Genomic DNA, 13641 nt, shown 5'->3' with positions numbered 1-13641 from the left:
CTGGGGAAAGAAGAGTGAATCTGGATGGAATCCCCAGTCATTACTCCTCCAACGCCACACTCAGGCCTATCACAGAGGGCATTCTCAGAGGACAGTCTCATCCTCTGTCCCCTTGGCCCTTGCAATATCCGCATAATCGTCTTCTCACAAAGCTGACTATGAGTGATTAACCAAAAATGTGAATCCGATCATGTGTGAAATCCATAACTGACTCCTGCAAAATGTGAACTTCCTTACCTAACACTCAAATCCTTGTGTAGTCAAGTTCCGACTTTCCCATTTACTTTCATTTCCAGTCTCACCTTCACCAGCAAATGCAGAATTCTTTCCCAGAACTCACACTGCAGAGTTTCTATCTTTATTTCTTTTGCCTGAAAGATTAGTCTCTGCCTTTGAGTCCTTCATCAAGATTTCATACGAGCATCTTCAGCTCCAAGAAGCCTCATCTGTCACTCTTTTGCATCACTTGTCTGGCACGAACCAGTTCCCTCCTTTCCTGCATTGTTATTCTCTCCTTCCAAACAGCCAAACAGGACATAGCCTATATAAAAGTTTTAATCGCAAGTTAAGCAAGTTAAATTTTAAAAATTAAAAATAAACGAAAACCTCCCTTCAATCCAGATCCCCTACCACTGTGTCTCTGCCATCATCATTCTCTTTTCATGATTCACAGTCAAGTTGATTGAGAGCTATCTAAATTTCTGTTTGTCATCTTCTCTCCAAAATTCACTCAATCATTGTCTCCAATCTAGCTTCTGAATTCACCACGCCACCAATGTCGATCTTGTCAATCACTGATCTCGGCATTTCTAAATCCAACTAGAATGTCAGACGTGCTTGAAACACATAAAGAACTAGTCATTCCTTTCTGCTTGAGGTCCTCTCTCTTGGACTCCGTGATGCTTTGCTTCCCGAGTTCCTCTGGCTGGCTTTCAGTTCCCTCCTCCAGCCTGTGCTCACCGTCGTTTGCTTTCCAAACCCTCTACCAACTGCTGCCAGTTATCAGGGGTAGGTCTTGGGCCCTTTTTCTCATCTATCTTCAAGCTCTCATCAACTTACAATTTTTATTTTTTTAATTTAAAATTTTTTATATCCCCCATACAATTGCAACCCCTTATTTTGACCCCAATTCCTCCTTTCCCCGCCCCCCACTCCCTATACAGTATCTCTGGTTCATAGTTATTTGTTGATTTTGATTTTTACTTTCTTATAGTTATTCTTTTTCCTGGTCCCTTATTTAAGTTTTCTAGATTCCTGCTATGAGTGAGACCATCCGGTATTTTTCTTTTTCTTTCTGGCTTATTTCGCTCATGATCTCTTCCAGCGCCATCCATGTTGCTGCAAACTACATGTGTTTATCTTTTTTTGAATGCTGAGTAATATTCCATGGTGTATATGTACCACATCTTCTTGATCCAGTCATCTGTTTTTGGGCATTTGGGTTGCTTGACCTACTAAAGATAGAGCTTCCATATGATCCAGCAATTCCACTCCTAGGTATTTACCCAAAGGACGCAGAAACATCGGTTCCAAAGAGCACCTGCACCCTTATGTTTATAGCAACACTATTTACAATAGCTAAGCTTTGGAAACTTACAATTTTTAAACAAAAAAAAATTAAAAAGTGATGTATTGCCAATGGCCCAAACATTTCTTTCTATATGGCTTATTTTCTGAGTCCCAATTACCTACAATGACATTTGTACTTAAATATCTATTCAAAGTCATCACAAAATCAACATGTCTCAAACAGAAGGAATGGTTTCTCCCTACATTTCTTTACTTCACATCTTAGTAAATGACATCACCATTGCCCAACAATGGCCAGATCAAAACCATCTGAGTCATCTCTCCTTTTTTTTTTTTTTTTTTTTTTTTTTTGTAGTCTACTCTCTACAACACTGCATAAAGTTCAAGAGTACATACTGTAGACTCTTTTATTATAGGACATTCAAAATAGATCTTCTTTTGCTCTGTGATGACCACTCTAGCCCAAGTCACTCACTCTTGCAGTGCTCATATAAACAGTCTTTCCACGTCTTCTATGTCTGTTTTCTAATCCTCCCTCCATCACAGGACAGTTAGAGCTCCCTCTTAAAAACAAAACCTGTATCAGGCTACTCTTCTACAGAAATCTCATCAATGGTTTCCCATATCACACGGCCCCAAATCCAAAGTCTGTACGATGGCCTATGAGTCCTTGGTTTACCTGACATTTCTACAATTAGTCCTTTGCTCATAACATCATTCTTTCATTCATTCATTCATCCTTTCTTCCAGACAACCATCCATTCAATAACTATCTATTCCTTAAACAAACAAAACTTGTTATTACTCCAGGAACTTGAACTTGCTGTTCACTTTACCTGCAATAATTTCTTTTCCTGATTTTTCTAACAATCTCTTCTTTTTCACCATTTCGAGTTCAGATCAAATATTACTTATTCAAACAACAACTCTGTCTACTTGCAGCATATACACAGCCTCTTCTTCCACCTCCACTGGAGAGCTGCTTACCTTCTTATTTTGCACCCACCACAGTACTATTCATAATATAAAAATACAGTTTTACAATTAATATTTCTATCCCCTATAGGATGTGGTTTTATGGACACACATTTCAAAGTTCACCTCTTTCTTTAGGATCAAAAATGCCTCAGCATATTATGTAATTGTTATTTAAGAATGGATGAATGAATAGATACAATTCTTGGATTGTGAGATATTTCTGAGCTGGCCCCAGTCTTATTTCTACCTATACCCCTAATTCTTAGGACAATGTCCATCAAATAGCAGGTATTCACTAAATGATGAATTAAAGTTCTTTTGGGGTTTCTGATTCTCTATTATTGATGCATTGAAGAGCTCTCAAAATTAATTTGAATTTCTTTCAACAGATTTTACTGTAGAAAGATTTTTATGAAATTTTTCATTAGAATGGGATATTACAAATCCAAGCACACTTTAGGGGGAAAAATCCAATTCTGTCTAAACCAACCCATAGTATTTTTCTCACAAAACATTATGCCTCAATATCTGTCAGAAATACTGTTTTATTTTCTTTCTTAACTGAATTTGCAAAGAAATGGAATATCGGGATAGAAAAGGTGGTGCATAGTAGACTGAAATTTGATAAAGAGATGCAATGGTATCATGAATTGGACTCTGAAGACACATTTGCATCACCATTAATTTAGATATGTGAATGGTCTAAAAAGACCACTTGCTTTGCTTATCAGCAAAGATAGTAATTCTAATAAAAGATGATGCATTCAACGCAGCAGAATGTTCAGCAGAGCAGAGTGTCCTGAATGATTTTCAGATGGGTCACTTTAAGGTTTCAATACTATCTCAGGTTAGAAAGGAGGAGGTAAAATTCAGTACCAAGATGAATTAGGTAGTGGCCACAAAATAGGCAGGCATTCTAAGCACAGACAGGGGAAGAGCGATCCAATGACCTTTAAAAGTATGAAATTGACAAAACAAAACGATACTTGTTTTGGATAATGTAAATTAATAATAAATGGAGAAAACCAAACTGAAAAACTCATCACCTGCCCAGCTATGCCTTTTCTAACCATGCTATCTTCACACAGTCTCTCCATATTCCATTGCTCTATTTTATTCTCTATATAACATTATTTTATTTCAGATGTTTACTGATCACTGCATTCTGTCTAAATAAGAATGGCAGCTCCATGAGAGCAGAAACTCAGGCAATTTTTCCTACGCTGGCATCTTATTTTCAGGACATAGAAGACAATTGGTAAGCATTTGCCACATTAATGGATATATAAAGGTTTAGGGTTGCAAAGATCTTGAAACTGTCTAGTTCACAGGCTTCCTTTTGCAAATGTGATGGCGGAGTGTCAGAAAGGTTAAGGAACTTGCTAAATGCTTCAGAGTTAATTGTTATAGGTCAAGGGTCCTGAGAGGCTAATTAATGCTCATTACATAAATATTTGGAATATGCATGTCAAACAAAACTGTTCTGAGAAATACACATATCTGGATATTAAGAAAAACCATGCATTCAAACAAAGGTCAGTATGTACAAATATGTATATCTATAATTTAATCCAGTAAAACATGCAGCCCATCCATCCGTGAAGGCATCCTCAAGATTCCAAAAAAGAGAGACTTTCAAACAAGTGGATGCTATGTGAACAGTAGCCAAGGAACTGAGGATGAATCAGGACACCACATGAAAACCAAACCAGTTACCCTAGTCTGGCAATGCTGCTTGTGACTAAGGAGACCGCAGTGTGTTGGGTTCTTGGTGAGGTTCCCATGCGACAAACTAGAGTGTCCAAATGGATCCCTCCCACCCTGAGCCCTGATTGGCTTGGCCCGCCATGAGACCAACCTCCTGCCATATGGTTCAGATAAGTACAAAAAGATGAGGCATTCAAGCCACAGTATCCTCCATCTCCAGGCTGGCAAGACATGCTACATAAGGCAAGTCTACAGGCAGAGTTACACTCAGGTAAGTTTTTTGGTTTGTTTGTTTGTTTTTTGTTTTTTATGTTACAGAAAGGGTGCAACTCTTCCAGCCTGGGGAGAGGATTTTATATTAATTGATTCTATATGCCCTTTCATTTCTATTGTTGAACTGTAATGCGTTTTTACTGAAATGTATTTGTAGGACTCTTTCTCCTCCCAATATGAAGAAAAAAAAAAGAGAGGAGGGAAGAGGGAAGGGTGGACAGGAGAGAGAAGAAAGGGAGGGAGGGAGGGAAGGAGGGAAAGAAGGAGGGAGGGCGGGAGGGAGGGGAAATTGTTCCTAAATCTTAAAGAGTTAATACGCAACATTTGAAAAATAATCAATCAAAACTGTTGCTGTTTCTGATCAGAGAGGATGTGGGTCAGCATAGCCATGTTCAAAAACATTCCCACAAGGTAGTCATCTCTGTGAGTTCAGTTTTCATCAACTGGAAAAGTTGTCTGCCCAAACAAGAGCATGGGATTGCAGCTTGTGTTACTGGCTGTGTATTTCAGATCACAGGTCAGAGAAGCTCCCCCTGTCCTAGAAATGGCTGGATGCACCAAAGTCATTGGACCCAGAATAAGTTCAGAGACAGGGGCCAAGAGAGACACCATCACTCCTCAGTGTTCATGCAGGTACGGAGATGCCTAACCTGAAGATGAGAAGGCTCAGGGCATACAGTGGAAAATTCTTCTAACAACAGAGGTCTGAAAATGAAATTGGTTGCCTCAGAGGATACTGAGTTATTCATTCAACAATTTCCCACTCAGACTTCATGGTTATTGTCAAGCCCCACATGCTTCTGGGGTATTTTTCTCTAATGCTCCAGGCGGATGAAAATTGTGTCCTCTTCCTAAGTCTACCACATTCCCCCTCACCATCCCACTTTTGCAGAAACTTTACCAAATTCCTAGCACTGTGCTTCCTCTAACTAGTCTCCATTCATCCTTTACCCATAGTTTAACCAGGCACTCTTCTGGAAAATCTCTGGCAATCCAGCCCCCAGAAGGGCTAGCTGTCCCTCTCTCTGTCTTCCCGTAGCATTATGTATGCCCCAACTAATGTTCTAGCTAGCATGCAATGGGTGTATTTGCTAAAGGAATAACTGGATGCTTAGATACAAGTTGGTGCTTAATCTTAGCAGGGCGGATCCTATGTGTTCAATGTTACTATCATGCCCATTTGACAGAGAGGAACATGGTGATCAAAGAGGGTAAGTCATCACCGAAGTGTCCACCAGTTGCAGAATCAAGAATCAGATCCAGAATGAATCAGCTTCAGATCAGTTCGATTCCCAAGTGCATGCACACCCACAGTGCCCAATTCATGTCTTTTGTTTGAATGTGATACTGAGGAAGATCTGATACCAGCTGATGTGATTCTCTCTCAGATGCCTGCAATTTTGTGGTTCTTGGGGGTTCAGGAGTCTGATGGAACTGGAGTCACATCGCTGCTCTAATTAGCTGGGTGTCAAAGAGCAATGCACTTCACCTCCAAGTCCTAGTTTTCACTTCAGGAAATAGGTGAAATAATGACTGTCTTCCCAGTTAGGACAAAAGGAGGAGCTGCATAGAAAATGCCTACCAGGGCCTCTAATGTGAAAAAGGTGTGTGAACGACAGGAGTCTCCCTTGCTCTCAAGGAAGCAGCCTGTCTCTGCTACCTTGTACCAGTTAAACTGCCTGGGCTCAATAACTTATGCTTTGGTTAAGCGTTTAAATTTTCTTTTAAGTGGGATCTGAGTTTTTGTTGGCAAGTGATTGAACATGCCGGGGCCCAGAGTCCATTAGGGAATTTACTAGGGGAGATCGGGACCTTCTCTGGAGTGCTGCCTTCAGAGGCGGTACTTACAAAGCCATCAATTTCCTTAACAAAGAGCATTGGCTTAAATGACCTTAAAGCAGCTTTATTTACACAGTTATCCACTTCCTTTGAATGCTCTGCCTGGAGGGTGGCCTACCTGCCGGCCTTTCCTGCTAGTAGTTAATTAGGTTCCCTCCTACCCCAGTGGAAGCTAGCTGGGGCTGGGACTTGGTATGGGAAAGCAGCTCAATTTTGGATTTTCAGAGAGTTCCGTGGGGGTGACCCCAGTGATCACCGAAGTCACTGGTTCTTCTCCCCTTCCAAAATCCTAAAACGTGTGGACCTTGTCAAAGAGTTATGACCACAGTCAATATTGCCACAGAGGAGGAGAGTTGCCATTCAACCTGCCTCTCCTTTACACAAAGGTAAAGTATGGCTTGAAGGGCAATGTTGGCTGACGTTCATAGTGCTTCCCAGTTCTGCCGCCCAGAGGCACATCAGTGCTGGAGGTTATGGATGTGGAAACTCAAGTAGCCCCCACCCCACTGTGACAGAGCTGGAATTTGAACACAAGCAGCCAAGCTCTGGAGCTTGAACAGGAAACCCCTACCCTGACTGCCTGGAACTGAGACTTTTTGCCCCTGATGACAGCTAAAAGGCACAGGCGGGCCATGCACACTGAGGTTTGTCAGACTCTAAGAAACCGACAGAGCTCTGCTGCATGTTGCTGCCTGAAAAATAAAACTGCCCCTTCCAAACTACATCCTCCTTTCACTCATCTATTCTATATTTTACTGAGCCACAAATTATTTGCCAAGTCCTGGGTCTCCGCACTCCAGGTCTCCCAGTCCAGTGAAAAGGGCAAGTGAGTCAATGATTGATCCCATGGTGTTTTGTTCTGAGGTCTCAGATGCTGCAGGAGCCCAGAGCCAGAGAGTCCAATCTTACCCAGAAGGCTTCCTTGAGTAGTGACACCTGGACTGAAAGTCTGAGAGGAGGAAGAAGATGGTGTAGATACTCTATGCCAAGGAAAGGAAGCTAGAAACAGGGTCATCGGGTGGACAGAGCACAGAGGTCAGAGCATACAGTGCAAATCACTAGATCAGACCCTAGTGGCCTTGAATGCCACAGTAGGGAATTGACATTTATCTCAAGGCCAATGTGGAGCTACCAGATATGTTCAAGGTTCAAGTGGAGAGTGAGAAAATGGTATTTGCATTTTAGGAAGCTTTGCTCTCACTATACTGGAAAATAGAATGGAGCAAGCAAAGACTGGAAAGCAGGCACCTGTTTAAGTTATCTTGCAATAGGCCAGAGAGAAAATGTCCTCAGGTAGAACAATGTTTGTGGTGAGAGAGGACAGGGGCTGATTTGGGGGAAAAGAAAGGCTTTCAAAATTAAAGTGGCAGAATGATGATCATTTGGATGCAGGAAATGACAGAGGGTGAAGAGTTACAGATGATTCCCAAGCTTCTGGTTCTGTTAGGGGGAAAAGGATGTCCCAAAGCTAATTCCATACAGGCTTTGTGGACTCCACCCCCACGCTAGGTCAAAGTCAAAGACACTGGGAACTCCAAATCCCATCACCACCAAAGGGAAGGTGGCTGGGACCTGAGGGTGGGGTTAAGCAGCCAGGTGGATATAAAAGGCAGACACGTGGGCTTTGGGGATCCCCCATTTTTGGCTCTCGGCCAGCTCGCAGCGTCCGGCCAGCTCGGAGAGTGACTTTGGGTTTCCAGGTCGTCGGATCGGGTAGGACGCATTAAAGACTTTATTTCCCTATTTTCTCCCTGAGTTGTACATTTTCCTTGTTTCCTTTTCTCTTGTAAATAAACCTTTTATTAACCTTTTGTGTGTGTCTGTAGTAGAGTATTCATAAGTCCCTTTAAAGCGCGCGGGTGAGGACCCACAGCCAGGAACCCGTTTAATATCGGGGCTGCTCTGTAACAGTTCAAATGTCTGATTGGCTAGTGGCACCACCAGTTGAGATGTAGAAAAGTAGGAGTTGCAGCAGGTTTGGAGAGAAAATAATGATCTCACAACATTTTGCATTTGAGTGTGGATGGGACATCCAACAGAATGATAAATATATAAGGGCATAGGTAGAGAGAAGGATCCCAAACTGAAGAGAGGGTGTTTGGTTTTGAATTATGGGAGGGGGGAAGGGATGAAGGAAGGGGAAGGGGAAGTGGAAGTAGAAGTAGAAGTAGAAGCAGAAACAGAGTAGTATCGGACTTAATATGGAACTTTTGAGAATGCTGATATTTAAAGCAGGCAGAAGAAGGTATCTGGAGGGAGGCGAGGGAACAGAGAATGCCCGGCGAACTGGTGGAGGGCAGCACTTCAGAGGTCCCAGGTGTTCAGAAGTTCAATAACACAATATGAAATATGTCTATTTAATCAAGTTATTCAATAAATCTCTTTTATGACCGCCCTGAGTGATGAGTCTCAATTTTCTGCTTCATTTCTTCTAGGGACAGAGCATTCTCTACTTGTAAGAACTAGAATATTATTAATAATAGAATGATTGATATTTGCCGATCATTTTTCGAAAGAATAGGAACTGTCCCAGGCAGCACATTCCCCGGGGTCCTGTGATCCTGGGGCCAGTCAGTCCCCTTCCCTCCCTCTCTCCTTTCAGGAATTCTCTTGGCAAACGGCACGCATACAAAGAGAAGTCAAGATTAAAGAAGCCAGTGCAACTCTTGTTGGTAATAGGCTGAGCTCAAGTTCTTGGCAGGGTTTTGGCCTCCCCAGCAGACACACTAGCTGCCCCCAGGACCTTTGACAGTGCTGCTCACAGCGACTGAAAGTTTTATACACGCTCAGTGATATTCTGGGCTGGGATTCTGACTGGTGCTGAAATTGAGATGACTCTGATTTTTCTTGGGGGCAGTACCTTGCTGAACTTTGCTTGAGGAGCATCCCCCTAGGGGGAGGTTGGACTTAAAACAAGGTTCCTTGATGGGGAGCTTCTGCACGAAAAACCAGGACCTGTGGTTCACATCCACCTACCCACTCATCTGGGGGCTCCCCCGGGAGCTGTGCTTGGGACTCACTAGTCTTTTCCTTCTACTCTGAAAGAACATTCATTGCAGACCTTCATAGCAGCAGTGCTGAACCCCACTTTCTTAGCCTACCAGTCCCAGGGAGAGTTTTCACAGACTCACCATCCCCCACCCAGTGCTTCCCATTTCCCCTGGGGGCCCCTCACACCATCGGTGTGCCCTCTGAGCCAGGCCTTCTGAAGCCCCCTGCACGAGGGGCTCCTGCTGCCTGTCACCCCATTCTGCACCTTCACAGGCACAGAGCTTTGTATGCAGTGGGTGCTTAATATAGACAAAAACTAGTGCTGGTTTGCTCCCCTTCACTTCCAGCTGCCTTTGCAGGATGGCCAAGCTGCTCTCCCTTGGCAGAGAAAGTGGCCAGCCCTCAGCCCTTGTGGGAGGGGCTTCGTTATCTTTCTGTCTGGCAAATTAAAATTGAAAACCCAGCCCCTTAAAAATGAATGTAATTTCAGATTTGCTTTATCTTAACTTCCCCTTGGTCCTTAATCAGTAGCTGCCAAGAGAAAGTCACATTTGGTTTCTCCCCCTGTTAAGTATTTAATGGTCTGTAAACAAACACTTCAGAGAGCTGTTTCTTAAAGAGACCCTGGGATCCTTTTGTTATGTGAGGGTTCCTTGGGTACCTGCATAGTCTTTCCTTCTCATTATTTGCTGGTCGCCTCTTCAGCTCTTGAGAGTACAGATTTTATTAGATAACCTTAACCATCATCCAAGGGAGTGGCAATTAGTCGTTCAGCCTGAGGACTTAAGAGCTAGAATTTCAGGGCTAGAATCTCTCACTTGGAACTTGGAGTAAATTACTTAACATCTCTGGGCTTTTCGCTTCTTCATGACAGCAGCATAACACTGAAACTATTTCATCGGGTCAGTGCAATTAATCAAAGGAGTTAATAGAGAAAAGGCATTAAATTAACTCAATAACAAATTATTTCTCTTATTATGACTATGGTTTATGTTGATGAGATGGAAGAGTGTGGAAATATACAGACATATCTCACCACCCTTACTTATTCTGTAAGTCTGGTATTTTGGAGAGGCGCACCGGTGGGCTCATGTAGGGACGCTCTAGTTTGGGAGCTGGGCAGATATTAGTTCAAATCCCAGCTCTGCTGCTTAAAGATGACCAGCACTGAACAAGTCACTTCATCTCCCAGAGCCTCATTTTTTCTTATGTAAAATAGGGACACTGACCCCCACCTTCCTCCACCTTGTGAAAATCAAGAGGAGAGTGAATGAAGTACTATTTGGAGCAACTGGTTGGCCTGGGATGTAGCTTTCAGGAAGGCTGGTTTTCTCTTGGGGTGATTTCCCAGTTCAATAAATATTTTTTAAGTGGAGGCCACATTCTTAAATGACACTTAAACATTTGGGGACTCTATGTCACTGGAAAGTAGCAATCATAATGCCTGGCTGCAGGGGTGCTGGGGGTTTGAAATGAAGGTTCTTCATAAATACTGACACACTCCCTTCTGCAGCCTAGAAGGGTCTGGAGCTGCCAGGACCTTTAGGAGCTAAGTCATGTCATTCAAGTCATCAGACAATGTTACCAGCTCACAGTGGTGGTTGGAGGATGAAGGAAAACGATGTGTAAAGGGGAAATGTGGGGACTCAATGTAACTGCAGCTCTGCTACTATAGATCCAGGAGCCTATGGAGGAGGTGTACCCTCACCTCACCATCTCTCCTCTGCTTTAATCTAACGGCTGTTCTTTCACCCACTTATGCACTTATGCCAAAAGTTGGCCAGCAACTTTCTCTGTTCAGGGTCAGAGAGTAAATATTTTGGCTTTGTAGGCCACACCAGGTCTCTGTTGGAACTACTTAACTCTGCCTTTGTAATGGTCCATAGCTAAACCACGGGGCATAATTGTGTTTCAGTGAAACTCTATCCTGAGAAGTAACAGGTCACGTTTGGCCATAATTAGTTTTCTGATCCCATCTATGCCAATCGAGCCTGCTTTGGAGCTGGGCATGGAGTAGGCACACATGCACAAGGGGTGGCCTTCCCCTTATTTCAAGCTCCACCATGTTTCATGACCTGCCATGGTCTTCAAGGTCCCCAAGAATCACAGCTTGCGAGGCTCCAGCCTCACCTTTCTCTTCTTCCTACAGACCTACAGACCTGAACCCTTCTAAAGCGTGCTCACCCCCGGAGAATTTAATAGTCTGAACATTGTGCAGTTCTCACTCTATCACCCTGCTCTAGTCCCCTAATTTGTCTACCTCCTACTCAACCTTTAAGTCTTGCCTTAAATGCTGTGTCTTCAAGAACCCGCCTGAACCCTCAATGTAAAGGCAGTCCCTTGTTTATTACAGTCTATACACCGCCATGTATTTCCACTTGGTGGCACTTTCAACAATGACATTGAAGTAACTATTATCATCATTGGCCTTCCTATTCATTGTTGTTTCCTTTGTAACTAGCACCGTGCTGGGCACACAGCAGGCACTGAAAAATGTGTGAAGGCGGCCAGTGTGCCCCACCTTCTGCCTGGTTGTGGCTGTATATGTGGGGCACATGGCCGAATTCCTCTGTGGGCTGCAGAAAGCGGGGTTTTCACACAAGCCTGAATGCTCATCCATCATTTTATTTTAAGCACATTACTTCTCTATCCAAAAAGAAAAGGAGGACACAATTAGGTCTCTATCCCTCGCTTGCTTAATATTTCAAGTTCCCCCAGGGCACTCCCTTCAAGTGGAGATCACAGCTCATGAATATTAAATGTCTCCTCCAACCCAGCATGGTCCCCAGAAAGAGTGGCAGGCCAGGAGCATGGAAGGGCCCGACACTGACACCAACCAGGACCCCCCAGTCCTGCCCCCGCTGCACTGAGCTGGCCTTAGCCGCCTGGACGCACAACATGGCACACGTCATGCCTGCGTGGGCAGGTTACTGGTCACTTTAAAGGCCACAAAGGAGCCCTTGTTCTTGGCTCCCCAGATTCACCTGCCTTGGTTGGGGCTGCCTCTCAAAGGCGCACTTCAAAGTTTGGTCTCGATTCCTCGATTCCTCGAGTTCAGGCAAGCTCCAAGTCCTCTGAGCCTGACCCCTTGTCGAGATTCAGGAAGCCGACCTGGGCTGAGGGCTAGAATTCCTCTCTTCTGGCGTCAGAGGCCGTCCTGTTTCTTTTCATTCCAGCCTGGCCTCTCTGTGGGGTAGGCCTCCTGGGCTTGCAAAGGAGGTGGTAAGCTCTGGTCTGAGATGGGCTGGCAGGCTTGATCCTAACCGGTGCTGACTCTAGGGGGTTTGAATGCAGCCATCAGACCTCCCCGGTGAGGACTTCAGATCTTTGGCCCCACCCTGCATGGGCAGCCTTCCGCCCCATCGCCTCCTTTTCCTGCTCCTTTGTCCCCTCGGTGACCCCCTTTGACCCTCTGGGTTAAAGGAATTCCTTTCTCCTCCCCAAGCCCTCATTTCTTTTAAAACGCACAGTTTAAAAACAATGATGATCTGGAATTTAAATTCTGGAAGTCAGAGCTGAAAAGACTCTGAGAGCTCATCTGGCTCCCCCAACTCCTTTGTAGTTGGGGAGACTGAGATCAAGGGGTTTGGTCATTTGCATAAAGTACAGAGGCATTTTTATGGTGGGATCTGATTCAGGAGACTTTTCTCTCCAGATAGGGGTTGGTGGCCTTCACCTCACTCACAACTGAGATGGGCAAAAGGAAGTGGTGCTTCTCGAGTGTCCACGACTGCCATGCACAGTGCCAAACACTCTACAGACATTTCCATCTTTCTCTGAGCAGAACTCTGGGTATTATGTTTACACCCATTTCCCAGAAGAGGAGACTGAGGCTCACAGAGAGGGTGGGAGAGACCAAGGTAATCCAGGTAGTAATAGGCATTTGCACCCACACCCTCTGTCTCCATCACATTGCCATGACAATGGGATTAGTGTCAAACTCCTCTTATGTTTAAAACAACAATGTGGACATTGCCAAAGGAAGGCAAGCTGTTAAAAAGTGAAACACAGCTCAAGACATGGAATGGCCCTTTGTTGGGGCCCGGGCTCATGGAATGGAACATGCATAGGGTGTTGATAACTGAAAGTTGCCGTTTTCGTGATTCATGAAAAAGGCTCAAGTGCATTAGGGGGAAAAGGATGTCCTAAAGCTAATTCCATACAGGAGGAACAGAAGCATTTGCCTTCATTTCCTGCCTCGAGGGGTGACACCAAAGCCGACATAGAAGGAAAGAGAAGCTCTCAACTGCTTTCCCGCTGGTCCCTTTGGATATTGGACATGGTCTTTGTGGGCAGGCGGGTGGGGTTTGCAGCCTTCTCTGC

General features: G+C 44.1%; 1 protein-coding gene across 1 annotated transcript in view; it reads right to left on the bottom strand.

Annotated features, from left to right (window-relative positions):
• The window catches only part of PAPPA (pappalysin 1), a 237142-nt gene that overhangs the window by 99525 nt on the left and 123976 nt on the right, over nt 1-13641 (bottom strand). The gene's annotated exons all lie outside the window — the stretch shown is intronic.

The sequence above is a fragment of the Talpa occidentalis genome, unplaced genomic scaffold, assembly GCF_014898055.3.
Source record: "Talpa occidentalis isolate TD23 unplaced genomic scaffold, MPIMG_talOcc4v2.1 talOcc4.7, whole genome shotgun sequence".
Taxonomy (NCBI): Eukaryota; Metazoa; Chordata; class Mammalia; order Eulipotyphla; family Talpidae; genus Talpa; species Talpa occidentalis.
Note: the sequence above shows the minus strand (reverse complement) of the source record. Positions and strands in the feature narration are given on the sequence as shown.